This window comes from Hypanus sabinus, chromosome 5 (assembly GCF_030144855.1).
Source record: "Hypanus sabinus isolate sHypSab1 chromosome 5, sHypSab1.hap1, whole genome shotgun sequence".
Classification (NCBI taxonomy): Eukaryota; Metazoa; Chordata; class Chondrichthyes; order Myliobatiformes; family Dasyatidae; genus Hypanus; species Hypanus sabinus.
This window is the reverse complement of record NC_082710.1, coordinates 25842148-25859169: the sequence shown is the minus strand read 5'-3', so window position 1 is coordinate 25859169 and position 17022 is coordinate 25842148. Positions and strand designations below refer to the sequence as shown.

The window sequence follows — 17022 nt, the reverse complement described above, 5'->3', positions numbered from 1 at the left end:
CCCGCCTGCAGGTCATTCACCTATTTACTGCCTCTCTCTTCAGAGCCTAGGTGTGCATTCCCGCCATTACGTCCCAGTTGAAGTCTCGCCCTGTTTTAATCTGATGAAACGAGAGACCCGCAAAAATTAAATCAATCAAAAACAAGTACAGCCAACCTAATAAAAGTTATTTTCCTCTTTGCATCTGTCCTTAGTGTTATCAACTGCTTTTATTTTAGATTTTCTAATTTTTGTGTGTTTTTAAAAAATTGTTTTGTGTGCTAAAGAATTTATCTGCAGTCCAAGGCTACATTAAAGATTTTAATCTGGCATCTGGCATTTAAAAAAAAATCTTAGACGTCAGCAAATGCTTGAATAAACTTGAAGGGGTCTTGAGCAGGGTGTCGATAATACTTCTTCATGCTTTCTGGATAAATGAAAATTCTGATCCTTTGTTTTGAAATTAAAACGAAGATAGAGCTGTTCTGAGGATAGGTAGTAAAGCAAACATCGAAACCGTCACGAGTAAATTAATGGGATATATCTCTGTTGAAAACGTTCCCGATGAACGGGCCAGTTCCAAGGAGTCAGAATGCGTACGGGAACCAAGGGTTTATTTTTATTCCCTTAGCATGAAGTGGAAAATTAATTAATAAAAATGCCTGCATAAACGTTTAACAGATTATCCAGGATCGGATTTGGGTGCGACTAGGGAACAGCCTACCTACTGCTGAGCGCAAAAGCGCCGGTTCAGTTCAAAGTAAATAAAAATCCGGTCCGGGTTTTGATTGCTGTCTCCTCCAAAGCGGATAGCCAGTGACAGCTGGAGTTTGAAGGCAAGGCTGAGAGGGTAGTTCTGGGGCATTCGCTTGTAAGACAGGCTGCTTGTCCTGCAGATCTCCAAATAAGATGACTCGGAGGTTGAGTAGCCAACGCCATCTCAGACTGCTGTGACAGGACCTCGGACAAGGAGCTTACACCAGCCGCTGTAGGAAAGCGCGGCTTTTACTTGAGCCAAGTCTCCCCTTTTGAGAGCCGTGCTGGATCGGCGAGAGTTCCCTGGGTGGATTTCTGATGGATTTTGCATGAACAGGATTTCTGTGCAGTAAAAGTTCCACATGCAGCCGGGAAGGTCGGGGGACCGCCGTGTTACTCTCCCCCTTCTCCGGGAAGGACAGATGTGTTACCCTCACAGCGGCTGACAACCACTGTGTGAATCAAGTTAGCCACAGATAGCCTTAAATGGATTACTAATGAGACACCAGTGCCGCTGGTTCGAGTCCTTCGCCTGCCTTTGCCAATCCAAGGTAAAGTGCCTCTCTAATTATTCCTGCGGATCAAGGGTTTGCACCTTTGTTTATGTGTCTGCCGAGCATGTGTTCTTTGTTATTCTACGTGTGTCCTTTCTTGAGATTTATTCTACTAATTGTTCACTCTCGGCTGTTATCGTATGTACAGGGAGCGGCAAATGTAAACCGGAGCAGAGAGTGCTTCTCAGCCCCTGACAGTAGGCTCCCGAGGTCTGGTGCCAACTCTCCGCTGTTATCGTATGTACAGGGAGCGGCAAATGTAAACCGGAGCAGAGAGTGCTTCTCAGCCCCTGACAGTAGGCTCCCGAGGTCTGGTGCCAACTCTCCGCTGTTACTGTATCTCGCTTCTGGTTTTCTTTTGTCGTTGTTGCGTGCTCAGGCTTGTTTTAATTTCTTGATGCAAACGCTAAATCCGTTTTCTTCTCTAATGAATAACGAGTGTCCATCACCGGCACGTAGTTAAAAAGACGTTTTTCTTTTTAATTGTTGAAGTTGCCGTCAAAAATTCACCCACTCCCGTTCGCCTTTTGTACAAAATTCTACCTTTTAACAACACTTATAAGAACTAAACGGTTTGAAACGAGATGGCTCGAACTGATAGCCCAGGTTCGTTTACCTTTGAACGGACGGAACTGCTTAGAAGATAAGGGAGCAAGCGCGGAGGTTTGTGTTGTGTTGGAAGCCCAGAAGTGGGCGAGGGCCGAGGGCTTCTGCCTTTATCTCCCCTATTGTTGTATGTGTCCGTAAAACTGTTAAAAGCGAAACAGTTGGGAGTAGTCTGCAGAAACTATAATCAACGGTCCAAATCTTTCCCGAATGCCCCCCCCCCCCCCGCTCCCGAATTTACACTGGTACAGTTAGCACATTAAAATACTGCGAGGACTGTGTCCTGTGCGAGGACCTGGGAAGTTTGGTCCCAGTGTGCCGCACTTGACTTGTTACCCTGCAAGGCTAGAGTCCCCGTCAAGTTCTCCTATGCAAAGGGTGGGACGGGCAAACTAAAGGCCCCCCGGTGTCTTCGAGTGGGTAATTTGGAGCGTGGAGCATGAGGTCAGGCCAAGGGTTAGTGTCCAACAGCTGCTTGTGGAATAACATCATCGCAGACGCCGGGCAAATGGGGTGGGGATGTCTCTTAAGCTGCACTGGTCTCTGTGGTGAACAGGAGATGAGCCACGTTTTAAGAGATGCACAGTGTGCAGGAGGTTAGTGAAGTCTCCATTGGAAGTGTTTGAGGCAAGCGGGATACCTTGACTGGATTGGAAGCTGCCTCTGGAGACCGGTTCCCATCCCTCACAGACCCGAGCTGATGTCTGTCTCCGACCAGTCGGAAGGCGTTTCGTTCCTTTTGCGTGGACGGAGGTTAAATGGATATAGCGGGCAGGACTGTCGAGAACGACATAAAAGCGTTCAATCAGTGAACGGGAAAAATCTGCACTTTCAAATTGGCTTTGTGTGCGTGCGGATCCTACGGGCTCGAGTTATCGCTCAGCCAGAATCTTCATCTATTAATCATGGAAGCTGCTTACTAATTCAGTTTCCATAGTTTCGAAGCCTCTGATGGTGTTTTAGTGTCTTGGGAATGGCTCGAAATACAGTAGGGCCACATGCTCACCAGTCTTTCTGGCAGCAGAATGGAACTTCAAAAAAATATTTCGCTGTTTCAGAGCGCCCACCCCCTCAATTCCCGTTTCTCCTATGAACTTTGAGAATACCGACTTGATTCTCATTTGCGAGAGGTTACTGGTTGGTTTGGGCGACAGAATATTTTTATTTATCAAACGACACGTGTGGAGTAAAATTATGGCCTCTCCAATCACCATTGAGTATTTGCAAATAGCAGTCCCGATTTCATGATTATTCATCAGCAGATGCTATGTTTTCTCATTGGAACCTTATGCCGGAAACTGTTATTCCATATGGAGGTGTCTGGCACTTAGAAGTGTTAACCCAGTTTTTTAGATCAGGTTACTCTGTGGCTTTCCCATAGGCCATTACTGAGTGACAGTCTGCCTAATTTTGCTCAGCAGAGCAACGTAGGTGCGTATGAGTATGTTGATGTTTATGTACATGAGAGTGTTTATATGTTTTTTTACACTTTTACGTGCTTGTTACAATGCTAATCTGAGAATCGCAAATTCCTCCTACAGATGAGGATAGTGTGACAGTAGATCTCCCAGTCCTCTTCCTCCCAATATTCTCCCAGAACCATCTCCCGTTCCCGCTTTTTGTTCTATGCTCCACCTGGCGGTTCAATGGGGAATTGACGCGAGCAGTCAGGCCAGCAGGGTTCAAATGTCATTCGAGACAAAGATTTAAAGGTGGGATCCAATGGTACGGTGGCCATGTGCTGTGTAAGATATATGGCGTTAGAAACAAATGAGTTAATCGATCTTTGCCTTGTGCTGAGGTGTGGGTTACCGTGGTGTAATAAAACGTTCCTTCTAATCATTTAATTGTGATGTGCTTGGAGGAAATCTGCAATGTTGTGATTTGATAGTAGTGGAAGCGTTATTGGATCAAAGGCTGGTTATATTCAAAGGTGTTGCTCACGCAGATATGATTGTTTAATGTTTATGAGACTGCAATTAAAGGACCTTTGCTGAAATTTAGCATTGCCGCTGTATCATCAAAGTAAGTTGAGCGTTTGTATCGCCGTTTTATTAGATGTTTACATTTGAAGTCTAAATTGTTCCAAAGGTAGATCTTTGTTTTAGTCGGCACCTGGCTGTAAAGTATTTCCATTGGATGTGCATTCTGAAGCTTGCAGTAATATTTTCCTGCAGTCAACAAGGTATCTAAAGCTGTCAGCAGACTTTTGATTCCTTGTGATTTATCAAAATACAGGCTGTAGAGTTTTAAATTTCAGCTGTGTTCTACAGTTACCTAAATCTTTTTTATGGTGTACAGTAAGACTTTGCAATTTTAGGAAGCAGTTTTCAATGAATAAATTATGTTATTTTTATGGCACAGGTGAAGACCATGGAACCCTTTGTGTCCATGGCTGGTCTGTGTAAAGCAATCCAATCACCTTTCAGGGTCTTCTCCAACCTTTGCTGTAACCATCCCATAATATTTCCAGTACATTTTTTTACATACTATGCATGGGAAACTCAGTTTTCTTGCATGTAAGGAGATTTCCCTCTCACCTTATCTCCTTACTTGCCTATCATCTCCCTCCCTCTCGTGCTCCTCCCCCTTTTCTTTCTTACATGGCATCCCCTCACCTGTCAGATTCCCCCTTCTCCAGCCCTGTACCTCTTTCACCAGTCAACTTCCCAATTCTTTACTTCACCCCTCCCCCTCCCAGTTCTACCTATCTCCTTGTGTTTCTTCCTCCCCACCACCCCCCCCCCCCCCACTTTCTTACAATGACTTCTCATCTCTTTTTCCAGCGACCTGGTGAAAGGTCTCAGCCCAAGATGTTGACTGTACTCTTTTTTCCATAGATATGGTTTTCCATAGATACGGCCTGGCTTGTGGAGTTCCTCCAGCATTTTGTGTCTTTTGCTACATTCAGTACAATCACTTCAGTAAACATAACAATAAGAGTGCAAAGGTTTCTTCAGGATAGAAACAGAATCACATGTGTATGTCACAAAATTGGTTTTGTTTCAGCAGTATAGTGCAGGACATTAAAGAAAATCACTGTAAGTTATGATAAAAGGGTAAATAAATATACAGGGCTAAAGAGGAATCGTGAAGTAGTGTTCGAAGGTTCCTGAACCATTTGGAAATCTGATGGCAGAGAGAAGGAAGTTGTTCTTAAAATGTTGAGTGTGTGACTTCAGGCTCCTGTCTCACCTCCCTGAATGATAGTAGTGGGAAGAGAACATGTTCTGGTTGTTCAGGGTCCTTAATGATGGGCGCTACTTTTTGAGACACTGCCTTTTGAAGATGTCGCTGATGGGGGGAGAATTTGTACCCATGATGAAGCTGGCTGAGTCTTTAACTCTCTGCAGCCTCTTTCAATCCCGTGCCTTGGAACCTCCATACCAGCTGGTGATGCATCCAGTCAGAATGCAGCTGTAGAAATTTGCTAGGGCCTTTTATGACACACCAAATCTCCTTAAACTCATGCTGATCTCAGGATGAGTTCAACCTGCTGAGCTCAGGATAGGTCCGCTTGAGATGTTGACATCGAAGAACTTGAATCTGCTCACCGTTTCCACAGCTGGCCTCTCAATGAGGATTGCTGTGAATTCTGCCAAATTCCCCTTTCTGAAATTCATAATCAATTGCTTGGTCTTGTTGGCATTGAGTGCAAGGTTGTCATTGCAACACCACTCAACCAGCAGATCTGTCTTGATGCTGCACGCCTCCTCATTGCCATCTGAGATTCTGCCAACAATGATGGTGCTGTTAGCAAATTTAGAAATGGCAATTGAGCAGTGATTCTGAAAATGGTATGAATAGCTAATATCATGTACAAACTTGTACATTGTTTGTGTATGTTCTGTTGAAATTTTTTCCTTGTTACTTCATTTACCAATAAAGGTGAAATGTCAACATATGGTCTAATATATGGGCTATGTTTCTTTAGCAAAGATGGAGTGATTGATATACTTTATTGTGTGCCTTGTCCTTGAATAAGTCTACTTTTGTATTTTATGAGTAATCCAATGAGGCTGATAGTCAGTGTTTGAGTCTGCACCTTTTCTGTTTGTTAATGGTAAAATTTGGCATCTAATAACTTTTAATCAGATGCAAGTATCATAAATCAGATTTACCAAACATCAACATGCAGAATCCTCACCAGCAGCGCAAAGCCTTTTAATATCCCACTGAGTGTGAATTTTAATCATGTAATGAAGTAGAACCAATTCACTGGCAGGATGAAAGAAGTTATCCATCTGTGTGTGCAAAGCTGCAGGCAAGGCAAAATAAAACTTTGAACACTTTTTAAGTGAGTTAGTGCATGGAATGCCAGGGCTAATGTAATCTCTGTGCAACACAGTAGTTGTAAATTATTGGCTGCACAAAGATGCTCCAAACAAAATAGAAATAATTTATTTTCCTACAAATGATAAAATCAACCTCCTGGGCTTTCAAAACAAAATAAATGGGATAAATAAACCTTCAGCAAATTAATACAAGAACATCGAAGAAAGGCTTGTTTTTTCATAGCAACTTAAATACCCCTTTTCAAATGTCTCAAAGTGCTTCTGTGGTCTAGGAAACACGACCATCTATTTGTAAAGTTTTAGAAATTGTATCAAAGTTTACTGAAAAAAAACAAATATTGTCAGCACTCCACAATCCATTACCCTGTGTTTCTTCCTAAATCGTGCCATGTGAATTTCTTGCATAAGCCTAAAAAAAGCGAACATTTTAACATCTTTTTTTGCTAAAGCAATACACTTGACAATGTAGCACTCCATCTGTACCACACTGGAATTTTGTGCTCAAGAGCTGAGATTACAATGAATAGAGTCCTGTCTGAGAACAGCCTGTTGCAATTCCAACGTAATATTTAGGTCTGCATTGCTTTAGTTTTACATAAGCTTTAGTTAAGTTAGTAATTCCAATAACAAAGATTGCATTACTTGGTTGATTTTGTTACAATGTATTCAACCCCAGCAAATTTTACATCTGAAGTATTTGAACTGGTAAAACAGCAATGCCATAACAAAACTACAACTGTATTTCCAATAGCAGCAGGATTTTGATGCCAGCCTAAATGATTTCCCACTGCTGTCTGTAAGGAGTTTGTACGCTCTCCTTGTGACTGTGTGTGTTTCCTCCTGGTGCTCCAGTTTCCTCCCACAGTCCAAAGACGTACCAATTGGTATGTCATTGCAATTTGTCCTATGATTAGACTAGTGTTAATTTGGGGGTTGCTAGGCGATGCAGCTTGAAGACCCTATTATATGCTGTATATCAATAAATTTAAAATATAATAACTATTTCAGAAGATAAAATATGGTTTAACTCTGCACTGCTCAGATTTGATTAATAAAAATTGAGCCATACATTTTTCAAAGATATGAAGGTTAAATGCTTGATTGAAGCTGAAAGAACAAAAATGAGAGCTGGTCAAATACTGCAGTAGGATTTTGAAAGTGTCTCTGCTCGTAGGTAGGTACTGGATTGGTCTCAGTTGTGATGCCTCCCCAGCGAAATACAACAGCAATTCCTGAGAACAATTAATACCAATGAATCTTGTTGGCTTATATCTAATATAGTCGATGTTTTTCTGTATTTGGGAAAAAGAAAAGGTAACATACATTCTGTGGCCACTTTATTAGGTATACTTGTACACCTGCTTGTTAATGCAAATACCTTATCAGCCAATCATATGGCAGCAGCTCAATGCACAAAAGCATACAGACATGGTCAAGAGGTTTGGTTGTTGTTCAGAACAAACATCAGAATGGGGAAGAAATTTGTAGGCTGAAGGGCCTGTATTTTGTGGGCCGAAGGGCCTGTTTTGTACTGTAGGCTTTTTTTTCCAATGTAAATGTGATCTAAGTGACTTTGACCATAGAATGATTTTTGGTGCCAGATGGGATGATTTTGAGTATCGCAGAAACTGCTGATCTCCTGGATTTTCATGCCCAGTCTCTGGAGTTTACAGAGAATGGTGCGAAAACAAAAATAAAACATCCAGTGAGTGGCATTTCTCTGGGTGAAAATGCCCTGTTAATGAGAGAGGTCAGAGGAGAATGGCCAGACTGGTCCCAGCTGACAGGAAGGCAACCATAACCCAAATGCATTACAACACTAGTGTGCGGAAGAGCATCTCTGAATGCACAACCTATCGAACATTGAAGTGGATGAGCTACAGCAGCAACAGACCATGAACGTATGGAAATACACTCAGTGGGCACTTTATAAAGAACGGGGTACCTAATAAAGTGGCCACTGAGTGTATATTTGAGTGTCAGCACACTACATTTTCTTTAATTGGTTTTGTCTACCTAACTTGAAGAGTTCTAGATAAAAATCTGCAGATTCCATGGAAACCTGTGCATTATATTTGCCAGGGTGAGGTTTAACCTTAAGGACAACATTTTGTGGGTTTTGGCAAAAACACAATTTCCTAATCACTGTGAAGAACATAACTGTCAAAGGTATCTTTAAATTACATGTAACCGGAAATTTCTCAATTGGTGCCATTCACCATAAAGATGTCAGGCGTTAGTTACACTGGTAACTGTTAATAAAACTGGTAACCTTGAGCAAAGGAAGCTGTAAATGAAAAACAGGGTGTGGGGGGTGGGAGGGATTTGTAGCAGCTAGCAGGCACACTGCCCTCAAACGGCCGAGGCTTCTCACTGCAGTTAGTCGGAAGCACCTGGTACAAGAATGCATGTTGTTATAATAATTATAATCACTTTTATCATTGCACTGCTTGGCTCAAGAAAAACAAATAATGGGAACTGTACTGTGCACAAGCTGCATAATGCATTATGTTTGCCTAAGTAAGTAACTCCAAATCAGAAACACGTAGATTTCTCCTTCCGGTAAAAAAAAATCCCTCTCCCTCTCCTCTTCTATTCCCCACTCTGGCCACTTACCTCTTCTTGCTCTCACCTCTTCCTTCCCTTTATCCTGTGTTCCACTCTCCTCTCCTATTGGCTTCCTTCCTCTCCAGTCCTTTACTTTTCCTACCCATTTGGCTTCACCTACCACCTTCTAGCTATCCCCCTTGCCCTCCACCCACCTGTTTATTCTGGCATCTTTCCCCTTCCTTTCCAGTCCTGATGAAGCGTCTCGGACCAAAACGTCGAGTAGTTATCATTTCCATAATGCAGCCTGTCGAGCTGTGTTCCTCCAGCATTTTGTGTGAGTTCCATGTGGATTTAGTTGTTTTGCTGTGATAGGAGGCTGAGAAATTTCATTACAAAATTACAAATAGGAATGATGCCTTGAAAGAAATAATGCTACTGTCTCCAATCAAGAACAATTGTAATTTTTTAAATATTGGCACTTGCCTCATGAGTATGGTATGTGCTAGTAAAGTTTGATTTCTATTCTTCTCCTAACCTCTCATGTGGGGAGGAGAAGCTCCATGATTATGTTACTTGATGATGTACCAGCCAGCAAAGTTTAATTTCCACTTTTCTCCCCTAACCTCCCATATGAGAAGGGGGGTGGTTAAGAAGAGCTCCACTTACACTTAAAATTAAAGTTGGCATTCATGAATCCAAGCTGTCTGTCATCTTCAACAAGTAGATGGTTTAATCAAAAAGGAACTTCAAAGTTAATTTATTATCCAAGTGTGTATATATCACCTGCGATTCCTTTCTTGTGAGCATTCACAACAGAACCAAGAAGTAAAATAGAATCAATGAACACTACATACAAACAACAAACATGCAACCAGATTTTCAATCTCCCTCCTTTATTCTGATTAGTCACCCTCTTTTATTTGGCCATTCAGTCATTCAAATACCTGCTCAAACGAACTGACACTGAGCCCATTGTCTAATTAAGGAGACAATGTCTGAAAGATAAAATAACTGTTACTTTAGAATTTGAAAATGTCAGTCATTGAAATCATGTTCTTTCAAGGTAACTGTGAATTGGTCCTGAATTTTATTAAATATATTTTGCCTCTCTATCTTGGTACAATTATCGATTTGCAACATCCAGTAGGTGACAATCTGCCTGTTGATTAGTCTATTCAAAAAACCAAGAGTCCAGGTTTTTTGACTTAGCCTACTTCTATATCTGTGCTCACTTGTCTAAAATGGACAAATTTACACTACTCCAGTCTAATCTTTGTTGTCACCACCCGAACTACAAATGGGTATCCCAAGAAGTATTCTGTTATACAAGTTGGAGTACAGACTCCTTAACCTGATAGAAAGTTTACTGTAATGAAGGAGTCTAGGAACAGAGGGCACAACCTCAGAATAGAAAGATGCCCCTTTAAAACAGATATAAGGAGGAATCTTAGCCAGAGGATGGTGAATCTGTGGAATTCATTGCCACAGATGGTCATGGAGATCAAAACATTGGGTATTTTTAAAGCGAAGATTAATAGGTTCTTGATTAGTAAGAGTGTCAAAGGTTACAGGGTAAAGGCAGGAGAATGGGATTGAGAGGGATAATAAATCAGCCATGATGAAATGGCAAGCAGACTGGATGGGCCAGATCACCTGAATTATGCTTCTATGTCTTATAGACCTTAGAAAATATGTTAGATCCAAACATTGGCTGGATTGAAGCATATGCATCGTGAAAATTGTTGTAGCCTCTGAAATGTGGAATTATAGATTTAAATGATCATCATGGTATATAGGAGATATATCACCCTCCTCCTGCACTTATCTATCATTTGCAGAAGTTAAAATAAAAATGAAGCGTGCAATTAATAATTCAATCTGTGCACAGTCTTTGCTTATTGGTGTTATATCTCAACTCCAAGTATTAGGTGTAAGTGCTTGTCAAAATTTTGATTGGAAATCTATCGGATTTGAACACTTAGAAAAGCTCAAATATTTCATGAAGCTATATCTATGCCCCATAATCTATTTGACATTAGTTCCCTGCAAACAGACTGGGACCATTAATTTTTCTGGTCCATTGTTCTCTTAAAGCATGCCAACCGGATGCGGGACAAATGTTTGTATATGTCCATAGTCTCCATATATAAATATATAATATTTAAATCTATATATACATATGGCAAACACTTTCCATTTTGCAATCCCAAAATATCCTGCAAATGCTGAATAATTTCAATGGTCATGTTCAGTCTGGACTGCAGTTCAGATTGGGAGCAATCCCAACTGTTTTCTCCTTGAATAATATTGACATTGGTGGTGTGCAGTGATCATTTTCTATAGAAAGTCCCTTTAATCAATCATAGTTTTGTTAATGTTGCATGGGGTGTCATATTTGAATATGAAGTTATTTGATTTTCTTTTTAGGGGCAAACCTTAGAATCGATTGAAATTTAAAGGAATTGACACTTAGAACTTGCATTCCCAGAAGCCACCAGAGATACATAGAGTCTGTAATTGTTCCAGCTTATTACAAATTGGCAAAACTTAGAATCTGTCCAAATGTCACCACTTTAAAGAGATGAGAAGCAATAAAATGATTGTTTGATGTTTGTGTTACCTTTGTACTCAAGATGATAGTGTCTGTATTTTCTGCCAAAGCCACTATTTCACTTTACAAAATTCTGATCTCTGTTCATGTGGATTTGAGGAAAAGTTTCCTTTGTGCTGAAGCTGTGGTGAAATTATAAAGTCGTCTTTGTAATTGCTTTTGATTATTCTACATGGACGCATAGAGGAATCCATCTCCTGCTCGAAATACTGGCTGCATTATGCTCATGTACTGAAAGCAATGTGGCTCAGCATAGGCAGATCCTTATTTTAAAATCCTTTTGTTCCTAATGTGAGAATATTAACTCCTTGATGGAATATCTTGTATGTCAATCTCAGCTGCTTTATATCAGGTGATCTGCGTTAAGTTTTATTGCTGTCAACAAGTTCCTTGACTACATTGGCAGCGCAGTAAACCCAAACCACTCTTCATCGTGGTGCATTTGAAATGGGCCTTCCAGCCCAACGAGGCCACGCCACCCAATTACAAGCACGTGATCAATTAGCTTACCAACCCGTACGCCGTTGGAACGTGGGAGGAAACCGGAGCACCGGGTGGAAACCGGGTGGATGCAAACAGTTTAGTTACTCACTTGACAATCTGTCCGGCTGGCAGCTCCTGCAATTGCTGCTGGTGCCAGACTATCAGTCCCTGCCATTCCTTTGGATTCATCAGCTGTGTGGAGAGGGCTAACCTGCTGCATTGTAACAGTTTGCTCTCCATATCGTTCTGTCCTGGCTTGCATACTGGGCAATCTGTTGACTAAGGTGTCAACATTTACAATGAACAATATTAAAGCTTGTGTTTAATCTGAAGATCTCCAGCCACCCTGATCTTTTGTTTTGTATCTGTTCTAAAATGCCACTTAGGATTCAAGTTGGATGCAGCAGTCATGTAAACAAATATTGAGCAAAGTGTAATCTGGTATTTTCATTGCTTGATTATTTATTATCCTTTGCATGGTTATGATGTAAATCAGTATGTTTACGAAGCCAAATGTGCGCAGGATACAAACACATTGTATTGACTGCTTTCAGTTCTTTTTAATGTGCTGTGTATGAATTCTGTTTGGAGGAATTAGTCCTGATCAAACACTGGGCATCAGCAATTCATACTAACAGCAAGTTGAGAGTGCCACCTAATGCCAGGCTCCCATGATCCAAATTATCAACAAGGCCAACATCAAAAGCTTGTGTGTGCACAAATCTCTTGGCAGACCACTTTGACATTGCTATCAGCAAAACCGTAATGGTTGTGATAAATCAGGAATGTCAGTTAATGTACATTGCATGCAGGAGTGTGGAAGTGTGTGTTACCTCTTGTCGGGGAAAGAGTAGTGAGGGCTAAAAACTAGTAAGTAGGGGCATGGATTGTGCTAATGTGCTAATAGAGAACGGCAAAGAAAGCCCAGGGAACAGGGAATGCAGCAGTCAGTGATCACACCCAAGTTTCAGGAACTTCATTAGCATTGTTGGCAAGCGAAAATAGGATTTACTGTTAGACCTGTTGATAATCACGTTATTCTGTAATCAGGACTTCATTAACTTTTTGTAACCGACATTCTGTGATCAAATTGGTGATGAAATTGGTAGTTTTCCTGAGAATGTTAAAGCTGTACCGAATTCATGCTCAGATTAGCTTTTGACTGGTTTTAAGATTTTTCAAATGAATCTCCCGTTATTTCGAACACTTGACTCCCCGTGGCCATTCATTTTGCTCCCACACCTTTGGTTTAACACGACCTTTCTTCGTAACGGGTCTCCTGGAAGGTAGTTTTGTCGTAGGTTGGTAGCGTGTCGCGTTCACAAATGCAGGGCAAGGTAACCGGTCTGCAGTCTTTGCCAGTTGTAATTAGCTTTTAAGGTGGGGCAAGGACCCAACCTCAAGGTGGCGTTACCAAGGGCAACATTGTTCATTGAGTTACAAGAGGAGATTGCACCTGCGGCAATCTAGAGCCACAAAGGTGGGTGGCACGGTAGCCTAGCGGCTAGCGTCGTGGCTCAATTCCCACCGCTCTCTATCATGTTTTGATATTCTCCTCATAACTGTGTGGGTTTCTTCTGCGTGCTCCGGTTTCCTTCCACATTCCTACAGGTTAAGGCTTGTAAGTGGCGGGCATGCTAAGTTGACGCCAGAAGCAGTGCATCGCCCGTGGTCTACCCCCCAGCACATACTCGGGCTGTGTTGGAATATCGACTGGTGGGTGCAAAGGACATATTTCTCTGCGTTGCAATGTTTCCACGTGCATGTGTCAAGTAACGAGAATTCCTCTTGCAATCTCAAAACGATCAGCTGAAGAAACCCTGAAGGCCCAGCAGGGTATGTGGGCGGTGAAGGAATTGTCAGCATTTCGGGTTTAAACCCGGCAATCAGTCCTTTGTTAATAGTAGGGTATCGAGCTTGCTCAGAGGGTGATTTAAGTCGCACGTGACGAAAGAATTCCGAACCACTGCATCTTGTCCCGCCGTGGGTGGAAAGAAGGGCGTGGTTATTTATTGGGTTCTGGAAGTTGTTTGAACATCGAAGCATTGCTGGCCGGAACAAACTACATGCGGTTTTTAGTTGTAACTAGTGATTTGGAACGAATAACTGTGTGAATGGTGGCACACAGCTCACCCGACCCACACGCCCCTGGATACCGACCGACCGCGGAGTTTCTGAGCTACAGGAATTGGGGGTGGGGGTGGGGAGCATTAGTGCCCACCGCAGCCCCCCCACCCCCAGGCATTTGAAACACTCAGTGATGTACAGTGATGTAAACTTTGAATCTGCCTGGGTCTTACGAGCATCTGCGAGCACAATTAGAACTATTTGGGATCTGGCTTTGAATTACCTTCCGCTCCACACGCCCGAAAGGCGGATACAAAATACAGCGGGTGATAAGCACCCGAGCATTAATAAAAGTCTTACTTTTGAAGAAAAGCTCCGCTGAAGCCCATTTACCCTCCAGGCGCCCGTGTGTTGAGCGGAAAATGGAGTAGGATTTTTAAGGCTCTTTTCATGTGTTAATGGTGATTGTTTACAAACCCAAAATATCTCGCTGGTCAGCTCCGCGTTGTCACAGTGGGCGCAGTGACTGTTGCGAAGGGAGCGACTTCCTCGCTGGGAACACGGAGCGTACTTCGCTTGCAGCGCCGGGCGCTGTCTCTCTCTCCCTTTGTTCGCTGCTTTCCTGGGAAGCATCTTCTCTCCCCCACCCCACCCCCCTGAGCGCGAATAATCACGAGAAGTCCCAATCTCCCCCCCCCCCCCATTTGAAAGGCCGGCATTTGAGATCGCTCGTTCTTTATTAGGGGAGGAGGGGAAGTGGAAAACAAAAGAGTGTTTGGCCATCTGATTGTTATCAGAAATAAAGGCCAACATTAATCCTGTTTACATGTGGTTTTGCACAATAAGAACCCATTCGTGACGTGCCGCAGACCACGAACTTCTTACACACTGCTGAGGTACCATGTGCAGGAGAACGAACGGGAGGATGTGCCCGTTCGCTTCAGTTTCACAACCTGCCAAACCCTCGCGCGGCTCACAGAAACCTCCCCGTTTCAGTAGGAATCGGCGCTGCTACCCGAGCGGCAGCAGCTTAAACAACCTAAATTGTGTCCTTTTTTTTTTGGCAAAGATACCACTCATTTGATTCTGCGTTATATGGGCGAATTGCAATGGTAGGATAAATGAGGAAAAATTGACAAGAGGACTCTCCATCTTCGTTTCTTTTTAACCGTGTTTATTAAAGCGCTTTCTGACTTAATTTCGTCAGCTTTTAGCCCAAGTTTTTCCAAGCTGATTGATAAACAGATTGCAATTATAAATCATACAACGCTCATTGTAACGCCCTTTTAAATTGAAGAAACTGATGAGAAATCGACCCGCGCCCTTGGGAGATGTGGACAGAGCTGTGATAAATTAGTCTGAAGTCTCGGCTACATCATTGCCGCCAATCCCAAATGGACGTGCAGGCAGTGATTTTGTGGGGTCAGGTGGCGTGACTATACACTTGTCTCCAACTTACTTTGGTAAAATAAATCGGTGCCGATGGATTCCGAGTATCAGCAGCCTAAACTGTCTGACAAGTGAGATTCTACCGGTTTCTCGCTGCCGGTAGCTTAAATATTTCACGCCGGGTAGGGGCAGATAAATGTAGAACAGATATAAATTTACCAACGTTTCTGCCACTGGGGGAGTGCAGAGGGGAGAATAACCGCCTGAATTAGCTCTTGTGTTTATTAATAATTTACAGTAGGTTAAAGCATGTACAAAAGTCTTGAGATAAATTCAGGATTAAAGGCTTGTCTGCTCCCCGAAAATGCTGTGTAGGAGTCCGCCGAATCGTTTAAATCCTAAGTGGAACTCCTGACCGCTATGCTACTGATTTGGAACTCTTGTTCGATCATTGAAGCAACTCTGTAAGAAACGAATGCACCCAGGACACAATTTATTCGCTCTCTCTCCAGATTCATTGGTTTCTCCGATCTGGAGAAGGATTTTGGATGTCTTGATTTTTTTTCAAGGCGGACCCGTTCCAGCAAACAGCGACCCTCCAGAGAGAGCGCGCGCAGGAGTTTTTAGTGTTTGTGTACTTTGCAATCTCATTGGAGCCTCAGCCACTCGCTTGTAACAAGTAATGTCAACTGAACGACAACTATTCGCCCCGATCGATTAGAAAAACAATAGCGGGCGACTAAAAGGCAGCACCGCTATCAATCACACTAAATAGTGCTCCACTTGTCTTTAGCACTAATAGTTATGACTCCTGAATTTTGTAAACTTTAAGGACATCGCACGATGCGGGAGATCAGGATGGTAAAGGACAAAGAAGCTGGTGGTTTGTATAAAATCCATCTGCTGGAACAACTCCCTTACCTGTGAGAGGCAGCGAAATGTGCGGAAGCTATAATTCTGAGGCGCCTGGAATTGGTGACATAGATACTCATTCATGTGTAAGCACGACACCTAGTGTAATTCATAGATGGCCGGAAATGAAACTTATTCAAATATTGCTTCTGTTCAACAATTTAAAATCATTTCAATGTTAGTTCTTGTAAATTCGTTTGTATTTTTTCTCCCTTATCTCAGGATTTATAGATCAGAATCGAAAAAAAGTAGTTGCTAGAAATATCAGTTGGGGACTCTGTCAAGAAAGATCGTGCCTCGTTTTACCGGTTCGCTTTTAAGTATGTGATTGATTAAGCAGCGCTTCCTGTTCCAGGACAATTCAAGTGCTCCCACAACCAAAGTGCAGTTTATTGAAAAGTGGTTGAATGGTGCAGCCAACAGGAAAGGCCACTTTTCTGTAATGAGAGCGCATTGCGGGATTATCCCACCTTTGGGGATGGTGCCGGCGGGGGCGTTTCAGAGCCACCTGAACCAGCACTGCATCTAAAACGTGAGCTCCAGCACAGACCCTCCTGCCCCCCCCCCCCCCCCCCCGTGGTACTGACAAGTACTGTGTGAGGTTTTCCAAAGAACGCAGGACTGGGTGACCCAGTTAGGGACAGAGGCAGCATTAATGCCATCACTCGAGTCGAGTATGATATCCTCCTGAGGGGTTATTTCCTTAATTGAGAATGTCTGGGTGTGAAGTTGTTTAATGCGGGAGTACTGATGCACGGGCAGACACCACACAGACCCTGACAGATCGGGGCCGGGGTCCAGTAACATGGAATGCAAGACA

At 42.6% G+C, this 17022-nt stretch overlaps 1 protein-coding gene across 8 annotated transcripts in view; it reads left to right on the top strand.

Annotated features, from left to right (window-relative positions):
- Positions 1-295: 295 nt before the first annotated feature.
- The window catches only part of sema6a (sema domain, transmembrane domain (TM), and cytoplasmic domain, (semaphorin) 6A), a 96053-nt gene continuing 79326 nt past the window's right edge, over positions 296-17022 (top strand). For 4 of the 8 annotated variants that reach the window (XM_059969620.1, XM_059969619.1, XM_059969618.1 and 1 more), the window contains exon 1: positions 308-1286. The gene's annotated coding sequence lies outside the window, so the exon portion shown is untranslated. Of the gene's footprint in view, positions 1287-16273; positions 16289-17022 lie in introns of those variants that run through there. The other 4 variants (XM_059969622.1, XM_059969621.1, XM_059969623.1 and 1 more) reach the window with 3 other exon arrangements.